This window comes from Eptesicus fuscus, chromosome 4, assembly GCF_027574615.1.
Source record: "Eptesicus fuscus isolate TK198812 chromosome 4, DD_ASM_mEF_20220401, whole genome shotgun sequence".
Taxonomy (NCBI): Eukaryota; Metazoa; Chordata; class Mammalia; order Chiroptera; family Vespertilionidae; genus Eptesicus; species Eptesicus fuscus.
Window position 1 is genome coordinate 48,276,925 of NC_072476.1, and position 24,081 is coordinate 48,301,005.

Sequence of the window (24,081 nt, forward strand, 5' to 3'; positions counted from 1 at the left end):
AAATGACATTTTTTCTAAGAAAAATGCATTTTAATTCCCAGCAGTCTGCCTTGTCAGTATTATAAATTTATTTTCTGCTGTGTTACCACATGTTTATTCAAATTTCCCTACACCGAGTCATAACCTGATAAGTAAGATTTACAGTGTTTTACCTTAACTCAAATATTGAATTATAATATCATCACCAATGACATTTAGATAGAGGTGATTCAGAAAGAATGGTGTAGACTCTCTGACTTCTCTTATTTATTTTATGACCATTAAAATACAAAACAAATTTAAGTGTTCACCCAGATATAACCTTTCTGGAGAAACTAGGATCTTGGGGCAACCAGAAAAAGCATGCTGCAGACCTTTAGTTGAAATCCTCATTTCCAGTCAGGTCCTCCCAATCCTATTTTTCCAGGTGGTGGCTGCTATCACATTAGGCTGACACTACAATTCCAAGGCATCTGATTTTCCCAAGCTTCCACATGAATGAAACCGGAAATGTTGACACTACTTATTCTGGTGGATAGTACCACAGTTTACAGCAAGTCTGATAATTCTTTTCTTAGTATTTACCATTTATGTCAACATGGGCACTTGGAGAAAAGTAGCTATGAACTCTAATCATTAACTAGAGGCCCTGTACACAAAATTCGTGCACGGGGGGGCGGGGGTGTCCCTCAGCCCAGCCTGCACCCTCTTCAATCTGGGACCCCCTCAAGGGATGACCGACTGCCCATTTAGGCCCAATCCCAGTAGGATTGGGCCTAAACAGACAGTCGGACATCCCTCTCACAATCCAGGACTGCTGGCTTCCAACTGCTCGCCTGCTTGTCTTCCTGATTGCCCCTAACCACTTCTGCCTGCCAGCCTGATCACCCCCTAACCACTCTCCTGCCAGCCTGATTGATGCTTAACTGCTCCCCTGCCAGCCTGTTTGCCCCTAACTGCTCTCCCCTGCAGGCCTGGTCCCCCCCAACTGCTCTCCCTGGCAGGCCTGAGTCCCTCCCAACTGCTCTTCCCTGCAGGCCCGGTTGCCCCCAACTTTCCTCCTCTGCCAGCCTGGTCACCCCTAACTGCCCTCCCCTGCAGGCTTAATCGCCCCCAACTGCCCTCCCCTGCTGGCTATCTTGTGGCTGCCATCTTGTGTCCACTTGGGGACAGCCATCTTTGACCACATGGGGGCAGCCATATTGTGTGTTGGAGTGATGGTCAATTTGCATATTACTCTTTTATTAGATAGGATAGAGGTCTGGTGCACAGGTGGGGGCCAGCTGGTTTGCCCTGAAGGGTGTCCCGGATCAGGGTGGGGGTTCCCTTGGGGCGTGGGGCGGCCTGGTTGAGGGGCCTGTTTTGGTTTTCAGGCTGGCCATGCCCCCCAGTGATCCAAGCGGAGTCCCTGGTATCTGGGATTTATTTATCTTTTATAATTGAAACTTTGTAGCCTTTAGTGGAGGCCAAGGCAGGCCAGGGCTGTGGAAGCTTGGCTTCCTCCATCGCCAGGGGCAACTCAAGCCTCCTGCTCTCTCCAGCTCCATGGCTGCTGCCATTTTTGTTGGGGTTTATTTATCTTCTATAATTGAAACTTTGTAGCCTTGGGTGGAGGCCTAGGCCAGCCAGGGTGTACAGAAACCTTGGCTTCCTCCATTGCTGGGAAAGCCCAAGCTCCTGCTCGTTCTGTGGCTGCAGCCATCTTGGTTGGGTTAATTTGCATATGCGGTCCTGATTGGCTGGTAGGTGTGGCTTGTGGGTATAGCAGAGTGATGGTTAATTTGCATATTACTCTTTTATTAGATAGGATACCCAGCTAGACCCTTGCAAATATTTGTGAGTGGAGGCCAGGCTATTGTTACATTTCTCTGAGGAAGTAATCAAACTATCCTACTTTAGAAATTGAAAAAAAAAATCAGTGGGTTGAAATATATGATAATGATTAGTATGAACTAACCTCAGGTGATACTCCAGTGAATTTGTTGACCCAAGAACGAGTTGGGGCAAATGCTGCCTAGTATAGTCCAGCTTTGCCTGCAAAACTTGAGCCTAGTGCAGAATCTTTGCCAGATTCTCCATGGCTTCTCATATAGGACCAAGCAGATTGAATGATAAAAACCTTGTGATTGTGAAAAATAAGTGTTCCATATTTATTGATGGTGAAGAATCTGTATTAATTAAGGTTAGATTTAGTTGCAAATAACAGAAAATCCTAAATAATCAGGAGTTTATTTCTTTGGAAGTCTGGATGCAAGGAGTACAGGACTAGTAGAGTAGTACCATGTTAATCAGAAACCTTGGTTCTTTCAATCTTGCTACTCTGGCCTTTCTTGACATGCTGCATATGGCTCCAGATGGCAGCTGAAGCACTAGCCATCATATTAATATTCTGTTAAGGAGACCCTAGAAGTCTCACACACATTTCCACTTTCATTTTGTTGGCCACATGTTAGTTACATGGCTAAATCTAGCTTCAAGGGAGGATTGGAAATATATATATATTTTATATATAAATATGTATAGATCTATTTTATCAACTGTTTAACTGAGATCCACTCTTCAATTACTAAGGAATAAAGGGAGAAGAAATGTTCAGAGTCTATTAGAAATATCTATCTCAGATGATTGAAAGAAATCTGTCACATTCAAGAGTTTGATCATTTTATTTTTAATTATTATAGTACAAACTAAATTTCTTCAGTCTTCTCTCAAGAAATTTAAAAAAGGTGTCACATTAAAAATAATAACTCTTAGGTATCAGTCCAGAACCTTATACAATGCTTTTGTATTTCCAGTGGTCTCCAGAAAGAATACTTTTTTGTGCTCTTAAATAAATCTAATTAGTTTCCATGGGGCATGCAAGGAAGGATTGGAAATATATTCTATCAAGTGTTCAATCAAAATTCATACTTCAATTTCTAAGAAACAAAGAAGAAGTGAATACTTAGAGTCAAGCAGGATTATCTATGTCAGATAATACAAAAATACTCTGTGTCTTCTTTTTCTCACTGGACATGCTGCATGTGCCAAACATTCTGCTTATTGTTCCAACTCCTGTTGCAGCTCATGGGCATCAGACCTGTCTGGTTCTGTGCCTGTTTGAATTAGCTATAGTTGTGTAATATTACACACACATATACAACACTTAAAAATCATGGCCATTTATTTTTAGACACTTCAGTGAGTATTTACTCTGATTAAAAACATTATCCTATAGCCCTCACCTGTGCGGCTCAGTTAATTGAACATTATCCAATGCACTGAGAGGTTGCCAGTTCGATTCCCAATCAAGGCACATACCTGGGTTGTGGGCTCTCTCGATCCCTAGTAGGGGGCATTTAGGAGGCAGCTGATCAAAGTCTCTTTCATTGATGTTTTTCTGTTCCTCTTTGTTCCCTCTCTCTAAAAAGTCAATGAAAAGATATTTAAAAAATAAATAATACAAATATTACCCTACATAACCACAGTGCAATTACCAACTTCGGTATATTTATCATTGACACAATAACTTAATTAAATCTGCCTTCTAGATTCTGATGGTGTGGATTTACCCTAAATTTTCCTTTATAACCAAATTATTCACCTTTGGATTCCCCTTCCACCATGATTTCTAAGTATTCAGGTCTTTCCTCAGTCCCCCGGGTCTTCAGTTTTGTAAATGGATATATGTTCCATCCCAGTATTAAAAAACGTTTTTAGAGAGAGAAGAAATACTAAAAAAAAAAATTTATATTACTTTATAAGACAAACAATAGTATGAACTAAAACCAGAGAAAATGTTTTATAAAAGACTAGGTAAGAGTTATATTTTACACATTTTTTTGTATGATGATGCTCAAATATTTGTAAACCTTTAATATCTTAACAGAGTAAACAGTCTACTTAACCCCAGATTTCTTTATATTAAGCAACACTTTCTTTTCATAGATCAGTGTTTTTAAAAAAAATTTTCCTAGAATCTCCTAGGAAGCCTATAAAAAGATTTAATCAGCAAATTTTTGAGTGTTTAAATATGTGCCAGATGCTGTTGTGTGTAAAAGAAAACTGTGGAAAAGCTTTGGGTCAAGAAAGGAATAACACAGTATTTGGAATGCTTTCTCTGGCTGTCATGTTGAGAATATTCAATATGGAAGTAAGGTGGGTTGAAGGGAGACCAATCCCAAAGTCTCTTTCTTTACACAAGCCAAATAAGAGATGGGAGTGACTTGGATGAAGGTTAAAATAATTGACAGTTTCGAAGTGGACCGATACTGGATTTATTTTGATGATGGAGTCAATAGAATTTTCTATTTGATTGGATCTGGGATATGAGATTAAAAAACAGATTTGGCAGTGACATCAAGACTTTGGCCTGAGTAACTTTTCTCCATATTTTAACAATTATAATGGACAAATACCAGGTAAATTGGATGCTCTGATTGCCTGTCAGTGAAGTTTATCATGATATGGTTAAAGGTGTAAAAATATTTTCTACTAAAATATACTTTTACAAACCCCAACAAGCAAAAACAAATAACCTAATTAAAAAATGAGCCAAAGATCTTAACATATTCTGTAACGAAGAAGATGTACAGATGGCAAGTAAGCATAGGAAAAGATGCTCCACATCATATGTCACCAGGAAAATGCAAATTAAAACAATGATGAGATACCAATATATACCTATTCGAGTGGCCAAAATCCAGAACACTGACAATACCAAATGTTGGTGAGGAAGAGGTATAACAGAAAGTTCCATTTGTTGCTATGGGAATACAAAATGGTACAGCTGAAGCATCCATCTTGTATGAAAACTGCTGTTTGAAATTTTAACCCTGCTATTTGGCTTCTATAAATTAAACCTTCCCCAGACAAGGTTATCAGTGCTGGCGCCAGGCCAGGCCTCTGGTTGAGGTCTCAAGGCCCCATATCTTGGCATATTTATCTGCTCATTAACTGGTCTGTGTGAAGTGAAAGCTACTTTGTGCCTTCTGGCTGTACACATGAGAGTATATATTATCCCTTTCTGTTGTTTAAATTGTTTAAAAATAGGGCAGACCTGCGGTGATGGTCTGCAAACGTCTTAAGCAGCACTGCTGAGTTATTTTTCTCAGAGATATTTGCTCTCTATCACAGTGGGAGGGAATCAGCCCATTTAGATAATAAAAATTTCTCTCTAATTTTGTATAAGTAAGAGTTTCAGTTTGATCTGATTTGTGAATTTGCTATATTAAATTGAAATTTTAAAGTCCTAAGGTTAATTTAAAGGTATAAATTTGTGACATTTCAAAGAACAAAGAACTTTTATTTATGGCTTTCTTATCTCTTTTGGTGGTTGGAGACTTCCAGGGACAGGGCTTACAGCTCCACAGGGCAGAGAGATTTACAGGCCCTGTCCCTGCCTGTGACATCATAGTCCAACGTGGAACTAAGGCTGAAGTTATTATTAACTATCTATCGACCAAGTTAACCCTAGTTATATGTCTTGTGTAGTCTTTTGTCTTCGTGGTTATATGTTTTGTTTGACTTACTTTCAGTTATTTATTAGGATCCTCATAGAGGACATAACCTGGTCTTTCCCTTCCTCTCTCATCCTGATTCTAATAGCATCTGTAACTGGATTAAAGATCTTTTCTTTCAGGAGGCCACCCAGGCTTTCAGTTTGCAAGAAATCTCCCTACACACCCTTATCCTCATCCACTATCTTTTCAGGCTGACTAATAGTCATTTTTCTCCACAGGTCAAACCTTAGCCTTCGGAAGGAAGGACTGCTACAGTGGTGGTCTGTAGTTTTTTCTGAAACTCCCACTGTTTCTATTTCTCCCTCTGTAGGAATTCTCTTCCTCTGACTCACAATCAGAAAGGGAGACAAGCAACTGGACTTGGGGACAGGATGGGGTGGGAAGGGGGTGGTCAGAGAAATCAAGAGTGGTAAAGGAGGAGGATTTAAGATCCTCTAGGGGTCTAGGGGCTTAGAGTAAAAATCTATGAGGGAAAACAACGGTTACAGATTTGAATGAGAAAAAGTATCCTTAAATTTAAAAAGCCTGGTTATACAGGATCTCAGACAGCTTGTTTTATTTCCCCTGCTAAGGACAGAGTAAATGGTTAGTGCAGAAAGGGGGGGCGGGGAGAGGTGTCAGCGGTTAATTATGAAGCTGGGAGAGATAGATTTTTGTTTATTTTTACTGGCTGCAGACCTCTCTGCTGGTGTAGGTGTCTTATCAGAACTTCTAGCTGTCCTGGTGATTTAAAACTGGTTTCTAGGAAGACTCATCCCCCAAGAGCCAGATGAAGGAAGTGGGTGAGGGGGGCTGGATGCCTGAGCTTCCTGCAGTGGCCCTGGATCTGTGAAAGCAGCAGATAGAGCTAGTGAAAGCTCCCTGTTTGCAAATGTACTAAAAGGGTTCAGTACCTGTTGCTGCTGGAAGAGGACGGGCTGAGATCCCATTCCAGTGCACTCCCTTGGGAGAGGCCTGGTCGCTGCTCTGCCACAAAGGGGACTGGCGGGAAGACAAGGGGCCTAATACCCAAGCCACTGCCACAGACGTGCTTTGCAATATGCAAAGCTGTTTCTAACTACAACTCTGGTTGTTTTAGAATGGCAGCTTAAAGTCAAAGAGCAAAGGAAAGGCACTTTCCCTGGACCGGCGAGCCTTCAGGACTTTGAGGTTCTCCAAGAGAGGAGGAGTCTGACTGAGGGATGGCAGAGACCCTGTTGGGTTGGAAGAACCTAAGGCCACATGTTAAACTTATAAATTACAGCTTTCTAGGCAGATGTCCAAGCCCAGATATGTAGGGGTTAAGCTGCCTGTTTACAGCAAAACAACTTTCTCCCGTGCCAAAATAAAATTTAGGGAAATTAGACAGGCTGTGTTTGTGGCTAGAAAGAAGAACTGGCCACCATGCACAGCCCTGAGAGTGGCCTGCAGAAAACTGTATAATAGATTTAGATGATACCTGTGACTTCATGGACATGACTCCAAAAAGACAAGGACAGTTTTGCTTTGTATGGGAAGGTTGAGAATAGACTTTAGTCACCTCCCTAAGATATTTGTATAGCCCTGCCATGTGTCATATATGGCAGCAGAAGATTTGGCTACCTAAGGTGGCCACAGTGCCAATATTTTACTTCATTGTGTTAATAATATTGCATTAACTTTACAGATTTGAATGCAGTTGCCAAAAGGGCAGGTGCCCAAATGGGCAAGGAAAATAACCATCTGGTTTTGGTCTCTATTGAAAGACAGTTGGCAGCCTATATACTGTCTTGCAGGCCTGTGTGGCCATACACATGTCAGGTGTGGCAAAAACCTCAACTTTAGGAACCGGGGAAGGCCTGTTTGGAACAGAGGGAAGTGGTGAGTACCAGCCTTTTGTTACAGGAATTATAGACCCCGTGAGGTCCTGTGACATGTGACACCCTGTAAAGCAATAAAGCTCCCTTAGTCCTTTCTCAGAGGGCATGTCACCCCTTCCAGAGACCATATAAAATTTTAAGGACAAGTTAAGTAGGGGAAACCTACTACAATGACAGCTATAATTGTTTATTTGACTATAGACACATTTTGAATTTCTCCTTGTCATTTGAAGACAGTTATATTACTCTGAAGAATCCATAGAAAGGACTGACAAGGAAAAGCAGAAGATCTTAAAGCAGGTCAGTGAAAGGGCAGAGCAGGACAGCACAAAATGTACTGTACCATCCACCCTGTGTAACTATGTATATGACTCCTTTTTCTTAGAAAACCGCGAGAATGTAACAATTGCATGAACCTGCCAATAGGAATGTAGAGAGGTGGACTCAGTCCACTTTAGGCAAGCTGCCCAGTGTGCCTTTGTGTAACTAGACCCCTCACCCTACCCCTGACCAATCATAAACACTCTCCCTGCCCACTGCTTGAGACCCCCTTTAAAGCCTTTGTTGTGGCGAGAGAGGGTCTCTTTTTCCCCGGTGAGCGCTGGAGATGAGAGCTCGTGCTAGCACGAATAAAGGTTCTCTTGCAGTTACAGCGGGTCTTGGCTCCTTCCTGGGGGGTTTTTGGGGATTCTGAACACTGGGCATTACAGTCAGTATATTTTTCTCCTGATATAATTCTTCTGAAATTTGGCAATGCTTAATAAATCATGGCAATACATTTCTCTGCATAAATTCAATAAGACCGGTTTCTAATAGTGGTTTTATTTACCAGAAACTTTGACTGGAGTGTCATGTTTTAAAGAGCCCTGTCCGAACTCTGAAGACTTGAAGCCAATAAAAGTGCCAAGGAAAAGCCTGGTATCCTGCTGGGAGCCCTGAAAATGGCTGGCACTGGAGTGTCAGGCCCATGCCCTACCATCACTGGCGGTTGGTCAGAGTAGAAGGGGAGCAATAAGGATGACTCTGAGTCCCTGCGGAACTCCACACACTCTAGGCCACGATGCGTAGGAGGGCTACTGAGATGGGCCTTAAAACCTAGGGCGTGGGCCCAGGTGGAGACGCTGCAGGTGAGGGATTCACCTAACTCAGCAGATACTACAGGCAGGCCTGACAGCAGCTGGATGGCTTGGCTTCCTAGCCCTACAGGGCACAATAAGATTCAATCATGAAATTCAGGCAAAGGTAGTCAGTTACCATTCTTGTTGTGATTATGCAAACAATCAGGCCAAATTAAATACAATAGATAAATTAGTCTTTATCTGGCTATTTTGATAAACATAGAGGTAATTTTGAGAAGAAAAATTCTATTTCAATAGAGGTAATTAAAATTGAAATGTTTTCTTTCCCTTCCACCGGATCATTTGTTACAGTTTATCTCCACCTCCTTCTGTGCCCAGGCCTCATCGTCCCTGTGACAGACAGCAAGGATCTCTTGGCTCTGAGAGAAAACTTCATCCCTCCTCAGCATGAAGCAGCTACAGAAGTAATTCAATGTCCATTTTCCCTGAAAGGATTCAGAGCCAGGATCCTTGAGGAAATATATTAAGCAGTTAGATAGACATGAGCAGAGCAAGGGCAATGGTGTAACTAAGTATTTAAGACAAGGGGCATAGCCAAAGAGGTATTCACCCAAAGTCTCAGCCCTTAGAAAAGGCCAGTAGCTTATTTGACCAATAGACTTGACCCCTTTGCATTTGTGTGACATGCTTGCCTTCAGGCTGTAGCAGCCACAGCTATGCTTATCGAAAAAGCAAATAAGTTAACCCTAGGGCAGTAACTAATCCTAACTGCCCCACATGAGGTCGAGGTTTTACTCCAGAACATACTAGAGAACTGGATGTCAAACACTCGAGTCACCCAGTTTCAGGCTCTCTGGTGGACAAAAGAAAAATCAGTAACAATTTATACTGATAGCAGGTATGCATTTACAACAAGTAAGTGTTCTCCACAGAAGCAAGAGGGAACCGGGCCACAGATGAAACTTCCCGGGAGGCTGCCCTAAAACCAGTGGGGCCTCTATAGATTCTAGTGACTCTTCCAGATCCTGACCTACCCAATCTAGAAAAGCTAAAATCCATAACCAGTCTTTATTCAAGTTCTTACAGGCTTACAGTCTACCCAGGAAGCAATCCAGAAGCACATCTGAGATGCTCTGCCAGTACCACCTTCTGATCTGGTTTATCCCTTCCACCCTGGTGACTCTGGGTAAATAAATTTGCCACCCAAAGACTGACTCCTACCTGGAAAGGACCACCTCCACGGCAGTCAAGGTCAACGGAATCCCAACGTGGCTTCATCACACCCAGCTTAAGACAGCCCAGGACTCTTCAGACTCTCTAAAGATTACTCCTGGCCCTCATTCTGGGCCCTTATCTAATAAGCATGCCCACTAACTTTATTAGGCAGAAAATTAAGATTATAGTCCTCAGGGGTAAATACACTACAATGACTAAGAGTCAATGATTTGACTCGTACATAAAACCAGTGGGAAATGAAGCATCCATCTTGTTTGAAAACTGCTGTTTGAAATTTTAACCCTGCTATTTGGCTTCTGTAAATTAAACCTTCCCCAGACAAGGTTATCAGTGCTGGCACCAGGCCAGGCCTCTGGTTGAGGTCTCAAGGCCCCAGTGTACGGGCTCTTTAAGAATTTGCAAAAGGGGCTGGAAACACCCCATATTTGGGAAACAAAGAAGGTAAAATCATATAAATAGGGAGAATTCCTGCATGTTGGGGCCCAGAATTTGAGAGACATTTTCCTCTGGACCCACGCTTAATAAATGTAACTCCATCTCTCTACATTGCTTTGTTCTTCTTCGGTTTTCTGTAACACAGCCACTTTGGAAGACAAGTTTGGTGGTTTCTTACAAATCTGAACACTTACTGTGTAATCCATCAGTCATGTGATTTGATATTTACCCAAAGGAGTTTAAAACTTATGTTCACATAAAAACCTATTGCCTGGTGTTTATAGTAAGTTTATAACTACCAAAACTTGGAAGCAACCAAGATGTTCTTCAATAGGTGAATGGATAAACTGTGGTACATCCAGGCAATGGAATATTATTCAACACTGAAAGAGAGTGAGGTGTCAAGTCATGATAAGACATGATAGAACTTTAAATAAATATTATTAAGTGAAAGAAGTCAACCTGAAAAGGCTACATGCCAGAAACCGATCATTGTCTCACTAATTAGAAAGGTGTGGACAAGGAACCGGGAAGGCTGGTCAACCTTGAAGCTCTGAAAGGTCAGAGCCAACCACTCCCTATCTAATTGAGACAATGGTAGCTGAAGCAACTTCCCCACCAAATAATCATGTAAATCCTTACTGATACGATAATCTGATTGTTACCTAAGGGCAATGGGTGTATCCCAAACCTGAATAAAAGGGATGGCAAGGCCAAAGCAAAGCTTAGTCCTCCCACTAGAGTTGGGCTTCCGCCTGGCCCCCATTCCCCAAATTAATATTTTCCTAGTCTCTTTCATTTGTGTGTGGCCTTCCCCAGAACCCTAATCCTGAACCTGAACGCTGAACCACGCGGGACATGAAAGGGGGTCCCACAGTTACATACTGTATCATTCCAGCTATCTAACATTGTAGGAAAGGCAAAGCTATGAACACAGTGAAAAGATCAGTGGTTACCGGGAGTTGGGGTGGGGCAAAGGGAATCAATAAACAGAGCACAGGCGATTTTTATTTAATCTGTATGATATCATAAAATGATGGATGCATGTCATTCTACATTTGTCCAAAGGCATAAAGTGCACAACACCAAAAGTGAACCCTAATGTAGACTTTTCTGGGTGATTATGATATGTCAATATAGGTTCATTAGTTTAACAAATTATCATTCTGGTGGGGGATGTTGATAATTAGGAGGCTATGCATGTATAGGGGTAGGATGCCTTCCTCACAATTTTGCTGTAAATCCAAAAATTATCTTTTAAAAAGTCTTAAATAAACACACAACCCCTAAAACCTGCAAATCTGAGTAGATTATTCTTTGAGACTCAGTTTTTTGGGGGTGGGAGGTTTAAATATAATTTCATAAGCTTCCAAATAGTATAGGAATCTTTGCTACCTGAATATTCATATCCAAGTTCTGCTTCACACGTCCAGAGATGGAGAATTCAGTATTAGTAGGGCACCAACTACATTTTGAATAGTTTGAAATGTTAAGAAATTCTGTCTTGTGTTCCTGGAAAATTTACTTGTTCATCATTCTGCCTCTGCAGCTGTGTAGACTAAGTCTATATTTTCTGTCACATAACAACATTTGAATATTTAAAAATAATTATACATCCTCTAAAGTTTCTCTTCCCCAATGCCTTTAGGGGACTCCTTTTTTTAAAAAAAATATATTTCATTGATTTTTACAGAGAGGAAGGGAGAGGGATAGAGAGCTAGAAACATTAATCAGCTGCCTCCTGCACACTCCCCACTGGGGATGTACCCACAATCAAGGCACATGCCCCTGACCAGAATCGAATCTGGCACCCTTGAGTCCGCAGGCCAACACTCTATCCACTGAACCAAACCAGTCAGGGCTGGGGACTCCTTCTTTTGTATCTGTGATAAACCAGGAGAGTATGTCTCAGTTTTATTGAATAGACTATGTAATTTGATCTTTTATTTTCTTCTCTCTGAAGAATTTTCCAGTTTTACTTTCAGATTTCTACATTGACTGATTGGACAGTAGTCAAAGTAAACATTGACTCTAGAAATCATATCTAATAAGGCTTTACTCATTTCCCTTATTGTAAAGGTGTTTAAGAGTCAGGGTGAATAAAAGTTGTTTTTGAACCTGAATGAAAGGATATTGTATTGTGTTGCACACTTATTTTCCTCTAGTGTCTTTCTTTTCCTGTTTCTTATTGAGTAATTATCTTCCTTTTCTTCTTTTCTAAAATATAACAGAGATATGTGAAGCCTTAATGCCCTATTCAACAAATACACTTATCTCCAGGATTAAGAACAACTGTTGTTGAACTTTGAGGATTTGGTTGGGTTGAAGGAAAGTTAATATGAATTTACAGTTTGACAAAAGGTAATGAAATCTGAAGTTTCATAAACAGAGGCAGCGTGACTTGAAATAAAGAAGTAACTGTACCTTTCTAGTTGCTGGTTTGACACATCTAAAGTGTGTTCAGTTTGAGTATGATGATTCTTGTGCTGGGCAGACAGAGTGTGAAGAGGAGACTGCTCAACTATGTTTTGGCCCCTCTCATCACCGTCACTGGTGTAAACCATAGGTAAAAAGGAGGTAAGTCTGGCAATCTCCCCACTTTCTGCGCACATGCTTCTCAAGGAAACCATCCCAAGGCTATGGAGAATCAGGACAGTTGCTGTGGTCACTCTGAGCTACTTGTCCCAGACCTGTTGCCTGAGTGTGCTGTCCCATTCCTTGTTTACTGCAGGAGTTTGGGCTTTATCTTGGCCTAGCCCAGGGGACCTCAAACTACGGCCCGCGGGCCACATGCGGCCCACCAAGGACATTTATCCGGCCCGCCGGGTGTTTTTGCCGCCGCTGCCTGTCCTGCTTAGCAGCAGACTTAGCAGTGTGCATAGGAATTTGTTCATAGTTTTTTTTTTAAAACTATAGTCCGGCCCTCCAACGGTCTGAGGGACAGTGAACTGGCCCCCTGTTTAAAAAGTTTGAGGACCCCTGGTCTAGCCATTGGAACCTACTGTCAGTATATCATCTTTATGTAGGGAAGAGTGTATGTGCCTTCTAGAGACAAAAATTTTTCAGATTTAAAAAACATGAATTTTCAGATGTCATGAACAGGAATCATCTTGAGGCAACACCATTGCCCTTGGTAAGGACTCAGTTGAGGGTGTTAAGGCAGGGAAGGTGCATGGTGACTATGATGCATTATCTTGGCAGGTCAGTTGAGGGAGACCAATGGAAGAGAGGACAAGCCCTGGGGAGCAGTCCAATTCAGACAGTTCTCTCTACCATGATATACCTAGACATTTTCTCTTGGGAATACTTACCTGGCCTCCTATCTTATCAAAATAGACTCGTTCAAAATCCCACTCTGTTCAAATATTCTTTTCTGTTGGGTCCCTACATTAGCATTATTGAGTTGTGGTTAAAAGGACCTTAAAGAGGGAATAGGTGGGAGGAATATCAGCTAAGTAACAGGATGATCGGGGAGATTTTTATGCCATTACAATCATATCATATTGCCAACTGCTTACATTTTTAAAAACATTCTTTTTCACTAGAAACTTCTTTCTCATTGCAAATTTCTTTTTACACTATACACTATTTTACTTTAGAAGGGAGACTGTCTTTTGCAAAGGGGAAAGTAATAAAAGTGAGCAAAAGTGGCCCTACGTTCTCTCTGGCCTATATTTATTATCTTTAAGTACACAGTTTTGTTGACAATTTATCTGGGAAAAGTAGAAGAAAAGTTAGGTGTCCTCAACCTGAGAATAAAAGTCTGAAATTTTATTATTTCATGAAAATATCTTTTGTTCTACTTCCTATGCACTGGGTACTAAAACAAGACCTACCTTCCACTGAAAACATGGGTCCCCCAGCATTGATTTCCCTAGATTCAGTCTGTTTCCTTCTCTGCTCTGAGCCCTGAAAGCCTGACCCCTATGGATGGCATCACTAGACTTCTTTACTCTCTGGCTTCTGCTCAGGTTGATGGGAGATATAGGTAAGATAAATCTTGTACTGTGGATGGAGACATAGGTAAGATACATCTTTACTGTGGATGGAGATATAGGTAAGATACATCTTTACTGTGGATCCTTTCCTGGCTCCAACTCTTACTATCTCTAGTAATATCATCCTCTCCTTGCCCTCAGGCCTACAAGATATAGCAGATTCCCACTGGTGAAAATTCCTGGTGCATATGTATCTGGTAATATGCTCTCTTCATTTAAATTCTTGGAGCAGGTCGTTTGTTTCCTGTTGGCACTTTATAGCATGGGCTCAAAAAAAGTTTAGGTAAATCTTGAATCTCAATTTTTTCTCCACCTATTTATTAGGCACCTTCTATTGTACTGTCTTAGGTGCTAGGGTGATGGATACCAGTTAGTTCTCTTAGACAACTGGGGGATGGACACCAGTTAAGAGTGGCATTTGTCAAGGAGGGCAGCAGGCTAACTACAGTGTAGCCCTTCATATTCTGTTGGAGCTAAACTTTTGACCTTGAAGGACCACTGATCTGAAGTCCCAAGTCATTGGCTGTGCTCTGACCGAGAGACCTGTAACTGCTGCTGAATGAGCTGTTCCATCTGTAAATGTTTCCCTGGGCAAATAGTTGTCCTGCCACTTTATGTGCAAAGGATATGACCATGAATTTGTATATACTTATGGATGTATATAGTGGTATGAGAGTATGAAGAACAAAGAATAAACCAATGCCTCAAATTCTTTTTTTTTAACCCATTTCCTTTCTATTCTTTTTTCAGGGCACAAATATTTTTATTTCAATTATTGTTTAAAGCATTACATATAGTAGTACATATATCTCCTTTTTTTAAAAAAATATATATTTTATTGATTTTCTACAGAGAGGAAGAGAGAGGGAGAGTTAGAAACATCGATCAGCCGCCTCTTGCACACCCCCTACTGGGGATGTGCCCGCAACCAAGGTACATGCCCTTGACCGGGAATCGAACCTGGGACCCTTGAGTCCGCAGGCCAATGCTCTATCCACTGAGCCAAACCGGTATTGGCCATATATCTCCTTTTTTTCCCCATTGACCTTTCCCCAGCCTCCCCTACCCCTTGTCACATGCCCTCATCCCCCCACACCCAGTGTCTTGTGTGCATTGGTTGTGCTTATAGGCATGCATACAACTTCTTTGGTTGATCTCTTTCCCCCACTCCCCAAACTCCCCAACCTTCCCGCTGTAATTTGACAGTCTGCTCGGTGTTTTACTTCCTCTGTATCTCCTTTCTGATTGGTGTTTCTAGTTTCTTGGGATATATTCCTAGAAGTGAGATTACTGGGTCAAATGGGAGTTCCATTTTTAGTTTTTTGAGGAAACTCCGTACTATTCTCCACAGTGGTTGCACCAGTCTGCATTCCCATCAGCAGTGCACGAGGGTTCCTTTTTCTCCGCATCCTCGCCAGCACTTGTCGTTTGTTGATTTGTTGATGATAGCCATTCTGACAGGTGTGAGATGGTACCGCATTGTTGTTTTGATTTGCATCTCTCAGATAATTAGTGACTTTGAGCATGTTTTCATGTGTCTCTTGGCCTTCCTTCTATCTTCTTTCGAAAAGTTTCTATTTAGGTCCGTTGCCCATTTTTTTTATTGGATCATTCATATTCCTTTTATTAAGTTGTGTAAGTTCCCTGTAGATGTTGGAGATTAAACCTTTATCAGTGATAACATTTGCAAATATGTTCTCCCTTACAGTGGGCTGTCTTGTTGTCTGATTTTGATGAGATGTATCTGTAGACAGAGTAGAAGGGATCTATGCTTATTTGGAAAACTTAGAATTTGATGAATAGAAAGTACCTAGCCTCTGAATTAGGTAGATCTGAAATGGAACATAGGCACCTAGAGGGGCAGGGAAAGGGAGTGCAGCAGTTTTCTCCAAGGACAGGGAATAAGAGCAATTAAAATGCTGACTAACTGAACCCCAGCTCTGCCACTTACTAATTACATGGCCTCTGGCAAATCATTTAACCCTATCAACTCTCAGCATTCTTCCCTGTTTGTGGGGGCAATTCTACATAAGTATATTGTAAAGTTGTTGAGATATATAGAGCATTTTCCATGTACTAATTGCTTAAAATTATAGCTGCTGTTATTGTACAATCATAACAACAGCAATAGATGATTTCATCATTGCGTGAAAATCACAGAGTGCATTTACACAAACCTAGATGGTGTAGCCTACTACATACCTAGGGTATAAAGTATGTTACACCTGTTGCTCCTAGGCTATTAACCTGTATAGCATGTTAATGTACTGAACACTGTGGACACTTTTACACAATGAGATACATTTGTAATTACCTAAATGTAGAAAAGGTGGAGTAAAATTATGGTATAAAAAATAAAAAATGGCCGAAACCGGTTTGGCTCAGTGGATAGAGCGTTGGCCTGTGGACTCAAGGGTCCCAGGTTCGATTCCGGTCAAGGGCATGATGTTGCGGGCACATCCCCAGTGGGGGGTGTGCAGGAGGCAGCTGATCGATGTTTCTAACTCTCTATCCCTCTCTCTTCCTCTCTGTAAAAAATCAATAAAATATATTTTAAAAAATAAATAAATAAATAAATAAAAATAAAAAATGGTCCACCTGTGTAGGGCACTTACCATAAATGGAGCTTACGGGATTGGGAGTAGCTCTGGGCATCAGTGAGTGAATAGTGAGTGAATATGAAGGCCTAAGACATTACTACATATTACTGTAGACTTAATAAACACTACACACTTAGTCTATACTAAATGTATAAAATAACATGAGATTAAATCAAGCATAAGATAAAATGATACAATCAAAGAGACATGGTAAGCATGAGATGTATGAGGCTGCTGCCGGTGTAAGATGGCATATTGTTTACAGCAAACTTTTTTAAAATTTAAATTCTTTATTGTTTAAGTATTACATAAGTCTCCATTTTCCCCACTGACCTGCCCCTGGCCACTCCCAACCCCCCGGCACATGCTCTCACTTCCCCTACTGTCTGTGTCCATTGGTTATGCTCGTATGCATGCAAACAAGCCCTTTGGTTGATCTCTTACCTCCCCCCTTCCCCCACTTTCTGCATTCCCTCTTAGGATGGATGCTTCCTCGTCTCCAGTTCTATTTTTATTCATCAATTTATGTTGTTTATTATATTCCACAAACGAATGAGATCATGTGACATTTATCTTTCTCCAACTGGCTTATTTCACTTAGCATAATGCTCTCCAGGTCCATCCATGCTGTTGCAAATGGTAAGAGTTCCTTTTTCTTTTTTTCTTTTTTACAACAGAGTAATATTCCGTTGTATAGATGTACCACCATTTTTAATCCATTTATCTGCTGATGGGCACTTAGGCTGTTTCCAAATCTCAGCTATTGTAAATTGTGCTGCTATGAACATTGGGGTGCATATATCCTTTCTGATTGGTGTTTCTGCTTTCATGGAATATATTCCTAGAAGTAGGATTACTGGGTCAAATGGGAGTTCCATTTTTAGTTTTTTGAGGAAATGCCACAGTGGCTGTAGCAGTCTTCATCCCCATCAGCAGTGCACGAGGGCTCCTTTTTCTCCGCATCCTCACCAGCACTTGTTTGTTGATGACAGCCATTCTGACAGGTGTGAGGTGGTACCTCTTGGTAGTTTTGTTTGCATCTCTCAGATGATTAGTGACTTTGAGCATGTTTTCATATGTATCTTGGCCTTCTGTAGGTCTTCTTTGGATAAGTGTCTATTTAGGTCCTTTGCCTATTTTTTTTATTGGATCATTTATCTTCCTTTTATTAAGTTGTATAAGTTCCTTGTAAATTTGGAAGCAAACCTTTTTTATAAGTAGAAAGAGTACACTTTAAAGTAATGTTACAAAATATAGTGTAGTAAATACATAAACCAGTAACATAGTTGTTTATTATCATTATCAATTTCTATGTTACTGTACATAGTTGTGTATGTGCTATACTTTTATCCAACTAGTAGAAAGTAGGTTTGTTTGCACCAGCATCACCACGAACAAATGAGTAATTTTTGTGGTATGAAGTTATAGTGACTATGATGTGGCTAGGATAAGGATTTTTCAGCACCATTATAATTTTATGGGACCACCATCATATATGCGGTCCATCTTGATGGAAATGTCATTATGCAATTCATGACTGTACAGCATTTTCTCTTGCTATCAACACACTTTCCCACCTCTTCTATTCCATCAGTACACTTCTATACTTTTTTCCTATTAGCTGATGTACTATTATCTCCTCTGTTCTTAAGTGTTATGAGTTTGGGACTATGTCTTTAAAAGTAGTTCTTCTGGAAGCTCTCATCAAATTTATAAACTAATAATGTCTAACTCTTAGCTCTCTGCATTCTGCAAAGCATTTGTGTTTGCTAGGCTATATTAATATTTATCTTTTGGAATATCAGCATGCCTTGGTAAGGAGGCAAGAAGCCGAGAGCTAGATACAAGCCTTTAAAACGAGGAAAAAGAATAAAGGTCAGGTCCTGAGGATGTTGATCTGGAGTTAAATCTTGTTCATAAATGGCCTCTGTAAACACATCTTTGGCCAGCAGTCACTGACCTCTTCAGGATTTAGTCTTGTGAGATGACTCCCTGGTCATTAGTTCAGAAGACTGTATATTCCTACTTACAGAAATCTTACCACAACCATATTTATTTACCACATATCCCAAGTCTTTAAATAAGTACTAAGTAGCTGTACTCAAATTAGTAAGGTCATTGTGACATTACCCAGGTTTGATAGGAAGAAAAGAAAGATTTATACTAATTTAATAACAGTTTAGGAGCTTTTAATTTACAGGACAATGATTTGAGACAGTATTTACTGAGGTCTGGCATTCTGTAACTAAGGCCAGGACTGTGCCTAAAACTGTGCAAAATGAATTGCAGAACACACTGTCTTCCCTTGACCAAGAATATCTCATCTCCCTCCAAATCTGCATGAATCTGCCTTGTGGCCTCCAATGATTAAAGTCATTCTTTTTAGTGAAAACAAACCAGAATATTTTATAAAGCAATTGCTATATGCTGGGTTCTTCACTGGGTATGAATAATAATAAGAAATACAAAAAAGATTCAAGTCGTGTCATCAAGTAAGTTGTCAGTATAATTTAAGGCATTTTCTTGGAACAGTTTCCACTGTTTTGGCTGCAGTGGTTAAACCCAACTCAAATTAGCTTAGACCAAAATAAAAACAGAGCAATTTGTTGGCTAATTTACATGAACCACAGGAATGACAGAAATTGTCTTGGGGCTCAGAAGTTTTTCTCATCTGTCTATATTTCTCTGAGTTGAAATCACTCTTAGATGGCCTTTTCTTTGTATCTGGAATTGTGGCCATCAGCCACACAACAATTTATTACCAAAAAGGATAATATGCTTTCTTTAGTTCTGATTTGTAATAGTCATAGGACTCTGATAGACCTAGCTTAGCTCAAGTGGGTGGTGGGGGTGTAGGATAAAAGCCTGTCTCTGGAACTACTGAGATGGGGTGAAAGAGCGGTTTCACCAAACATCTGGGGACTTACAATACAATATATATCCACCAGCCTCTTCTAAGTCCCCCTAAATTATTACTCTTTGTCAGGTTTTTGGAAAGTGATTAAGGCAGACACTAAAATTAACAGAGAAAATTTGCAGAATTATATGCATTAGCTCTTAGCTAATTTACTAATTTGCAACACCATCAAAGGCCATGGTGTCTGAAGAGAAAGTTGTTTTTTGTACTAATATCCTTTAATAATTGAATTCTTTACTGATGAAGTAGAGATTTTAAGGTTTGTTTTAATTTTAGGTGCAAAATGCTGTACCTGATAACAGTAATGCACACAATATTCCAGCATGCCTGCACACCTACAGTTTTTTTTAATTAAAAAAACACACATTATGATCCTGCAATATAATTCATTTCTAATAAGGAATGTTTAAGAAAAGTGGTTTAAAATGATCTGAGTATTCTTCTTATAAAAAATTGCAAGCTTTGACCACCATCTTTCAGAACCTCCTGAAATCTAGCTGAATGGAAGTCCTACCACAAGGGTTTTACAGAAGCCCCATTGAGCCTGGTGATGGACAGAATTTATTTACAAAAGACATGGCAGTTATTGAGGGAGAAGTTGCAACCATAAGCTACTGAATCCCAGCAGGCAGACCATTTATTTCAGGGACTTCAGGCCTTTGAAGGAGAGTAGGTTTCAGTTGCTGAATTTTTCTAGCAGTGAACTCAAAGTGTTATTGACAAATGTCTCAATACTTTTGCCAACTCTACACTAACCTATCCTGTCCGCCTCCAGAAACTTATACCACAACCACAGTACTGGTCCCACCATGTAATCTGATGGTCAATATCCAGATTAGATGCATGGAAGGTGAGGAGACTAAAGTCAATTGTACTGCCATGGCCAGAAAACCAGCCAGACTATCAGAGGGTTCAAAAGGAACAAGGAGCTCAAAAGTAAATCGGAGGCGAAAGAGTGGTCAGATCTGTTCCCTGTGACTATTCAGCTGATACTGAAGATGCACAAGGATGGGGTCCCTGTGATCTGTCAGGTGGAGCACCCTGTCATCACCAGGAACTTGCAGACACATCTGGAAGTAATGCATAAGCCTCCAGTGCATAGTCAGATGACTCACCATCTACAAGGCTTAACCCAGAAAGGGGAATGCACTTGAGTTAACATGTGAAGCCATCTGGAAGCCCCAGTAAGTTCTGAAGACCAAGGTTGGCAGAAAGTCATGAGCAGAAATGTCACAACACAGAGAAGTGCATTCACAACTCATTGTCCTGTCTCTTGTCCTCTGATGTAAATAATGGAACATTTCCCAGGAAACAAAAGAATATTCAGTGGAATAAACATTTTCAAAAAGCAAGGTTTTCTCTTTTTAGGTGCCAGGAGGCTGGTCCAAGACCTCTCCCCCACCCCTGCCCTCATGTGCAGCCTGGCCGCCACAGCAGCTTCCCCAGGAAGGGGTGAGAAAGGGGGTTAAGACTCTCAGGAGAGGCCCAGCTCCACCCCAGGCCTGCCCAGGGGCAGAGCAGAGCAGTGGGCAGCCAGGGAGCAGCAGGGAGTGGCAGTAGAGATGATGGAAGAATTGCATAACTTGGATCCATGACGGCAGGAGTTATTAGAGGCCAGGTTTACTGGAGATGATGTTAGTAAGGGGGCACTCAGTAGTGAGTCTTCAAACCAGAGCTTGTGCAGCATGGGGTCCGTGAGTGACAAAGAAGTAGAGGTTTCTAAGAAATAACAGGATGGCCAGTGAACCAGAAAAGAAAATCAGAACCATATGAAATTAGCCAAGGGAGAGACACTGCTAGGGAACATAAAATTAGTGGTTACTTTAAGTTTACTGGGAGAAGTGGGCCAGGAGCCAGTCCTGGCAGAAGGGTTCCCCCAGTTGCATGATCCTCACAGCACCATTCCTTATCCGATCCCTTGTCAGGCGAGTAGAAGAGCCCCTCTACGGTTTAGATGGCAGTGCTGCAAAGGAGGTACCGGAGGAGCCGTCTGCTCTGCCAACCCTGATGTCAGTGGTGCTAGCAAAACCTTGGCTCCACACAGAGCAGCTGACACGGAGAGTGGTTGACCTCTGCTTCACTTTGGTTTCAGCTCAGCAAAACAGTCCCTCTTCTACAGGATCTGGTAACAGAGCATTCCTGCAGCTCCAGAAACAGATCTCCACCCAGCAGAGACAGACCCAGTCTGACCTCACAAGAAAAATAAATATCTGCACTAGGAAATAGTAAGAATTCTGACTTAGAGAAGAAGGAGGGGAGAACAGATGATTTGTTAAGAGCCAATTGTAACCGGAGACTACAGATTGATGAATAGCAAAAAACGCTAGAGAAATACAAAGAATGGTTAAATGAATGTGTGACAATGAGCAAGAAACTCCTCGAAAAGTCAAAACAAGAGAGGATGGCATGTAGAGATCAAAGCATGCAAGATTGCTTGACATTGGGCCACTGTCTGACATGGGGCTTCTTTAACTGAACAATGGACAGTGGGTTATGCTTTTCAGAACCTTATCAAGCAACAGGTAGGATAAATTTACAGAGGGAAGAGACAGAAAGACAATGGAAAATGTTAGCCAAGCAGAAACCTCCTGCCTTGGTGCAGGCCCCTCCAGTAACCAAAGAGCAGAAACAGTGGAAAGCAAGACGAAGGGAGCTGAAAATGAAATGTTAACATTAGCAGAACACCATGAACAAGAAGAAATCTTGAAACTCAGATTAGGTGATCCTCTTATAAAGGGGGAAGCAGAGATCCATGCAGGGCTAGAAAGGGTTAGAAATCTATATATCATGGATCTAAAAAAAACACCCCAAACCATATTGAAGATAATTCACAATTTAAAAATCATCCAATGTGAAATGACAGATATTTGTGGTTACATCTTTTGGGCAGAGGATGTTTCAGTGACTTTTACAAGGCATTTGATCTAACAGAACAAATATATGTAGCTGTGAAAATTCACTAGTTAAATAAAAACTGGAGAGATGGGAATTATCACAAGCTATGTAGGGAATGCCAGATTCACAATGACCTAGATCATTCCAGAATAGTTAAGCTGTATAATTACTTTTCACTGGACATTGACTTGTTTTGTACAGTATTGGAATACTGTGACAGAAATGATCTGGACTTCTACCCGAAACAGTACAAATTAATGTCAGAGAAAGAAGCCTGTGCCATTATCATGCAGATTGTGAGTGTTTTAAGTGAAAAACAAAACAAAACAAAAGAACTCCCATCAGACACTATGACATCAAACCAGGTAATAATATTCTTTTAGTAAATGGTAGAGCATATAGAGAGATAAAAATCACAGATTTTGGACTTTCCAAGATCATGAATGATGATAGCTACAGTTCAGTGGACAGCATGGGTCTAACATCACAAGGTGCAGGTACTTACTGGTATTTACCACCACCAGAGTGTTTTGTGGTTAAGAAAGAACCATCAAAGATCTAAAAGTTGACCTCTGGTCAGTGGGTATGATCTTCTACCAGTGTCTTTCTGGAAGGAAGCCTTTTGGCCATAGCAGGTCTCCAGCAAGACATTCTACAAGAAAACACCATTCTTAAAGCTACTGAAGTGCAGTTTCTGCCAACGCCAGTAGTAACACTTAAAGCATTTATTTGAGAATGCTTGGCCTACCAAGAGGAGGACCACGTCAATGTTCAGCAGCTGGCCTCACATCCAAAAGTCAGTCACCACTAGTAGCCCTGCTGAAGCTGCTATCATCTCAACCTCTGGGGCATCCAACAACAGTTCTTCAAATTGAGACCCTCTCCAGCTGCCCAACATGCACAAAGTGGACTGATGGCCTTCAGCAGCAGGTTTGGAGCACAGTGAATATGAATGGATCTCATGAAACCTGTACCACGTGCTTTTGAAGCATCCATCTTATATGAAAACTGCTGTTTGAAATTTTAACCCTGCTGTTTGGCTTCTGTAAATTCTTGCTTGCTAAGACTACTTCCACTTCAGAGGGGCCATTGAACCTTCCCAGACAAGGTTATCAGTGCTGGCGCCAGGCCAAGCCTTTGGTTGAGGTCTCAAGGCCCCAGTACATACGGGCTCTTTAAGAACTTGCAAAAGGGGCCGGAAACACTCCATATTTGGGAGACAAAGAAGGTAAAATCATATAAATAGGGAGAGTTCCTGCAGGTTGGGGCCCAGAATTTGAGATACATTTTCCTCTGGACCCGCGCGTAATAAATATAACTCCATCTCTCTAAGAATTGCTTTGTTCTTCTTCGGTTTTCTGTAACACTTTGATTTTCTTGCTTTTTCTCCCCCATCCATAGAGCATGAGAGCATGATTCTCATTGAGGAGAAACATTGGACAGCTGTGACAGGCCTTGTAGGAAAAGGTTCCTCCCAAGGTTTGGGTGTCAATGGCTACTGCATATGGCTGCTCTGAGCAAATAAGATTAAAAAGAGAAACTGGTTCCATGTACTGTGAACTGGAAAATATGCAGGGTCATGTGGTTCCCTGATGCAGTGCTT

The 24,081-nt window shown here is 41.1% G+C and overlaps 2 pseudogenes; both read left to right on the top strand.

The window, feature by feature from the left end:
• The first annotated feature begins 16,686 nt into the window (after positions 1-16,686).
• Positions 16,687-20,804, top strand: LOC103288790 (cell adhesion molecule 1-like; annotated as a pseudogene).
• A 341-nt stretch (positions 20,805-21,145) lies between these two features.
• LOC103288729 (serine/threonine-protein kinase tousled-like 2) lies at positions 21,146-23,353 on the top strand (annotated as a pseudogene).
• The last annotated feature ends 728 nt before the right edge of the window (positions 23,354-24,081 follow it).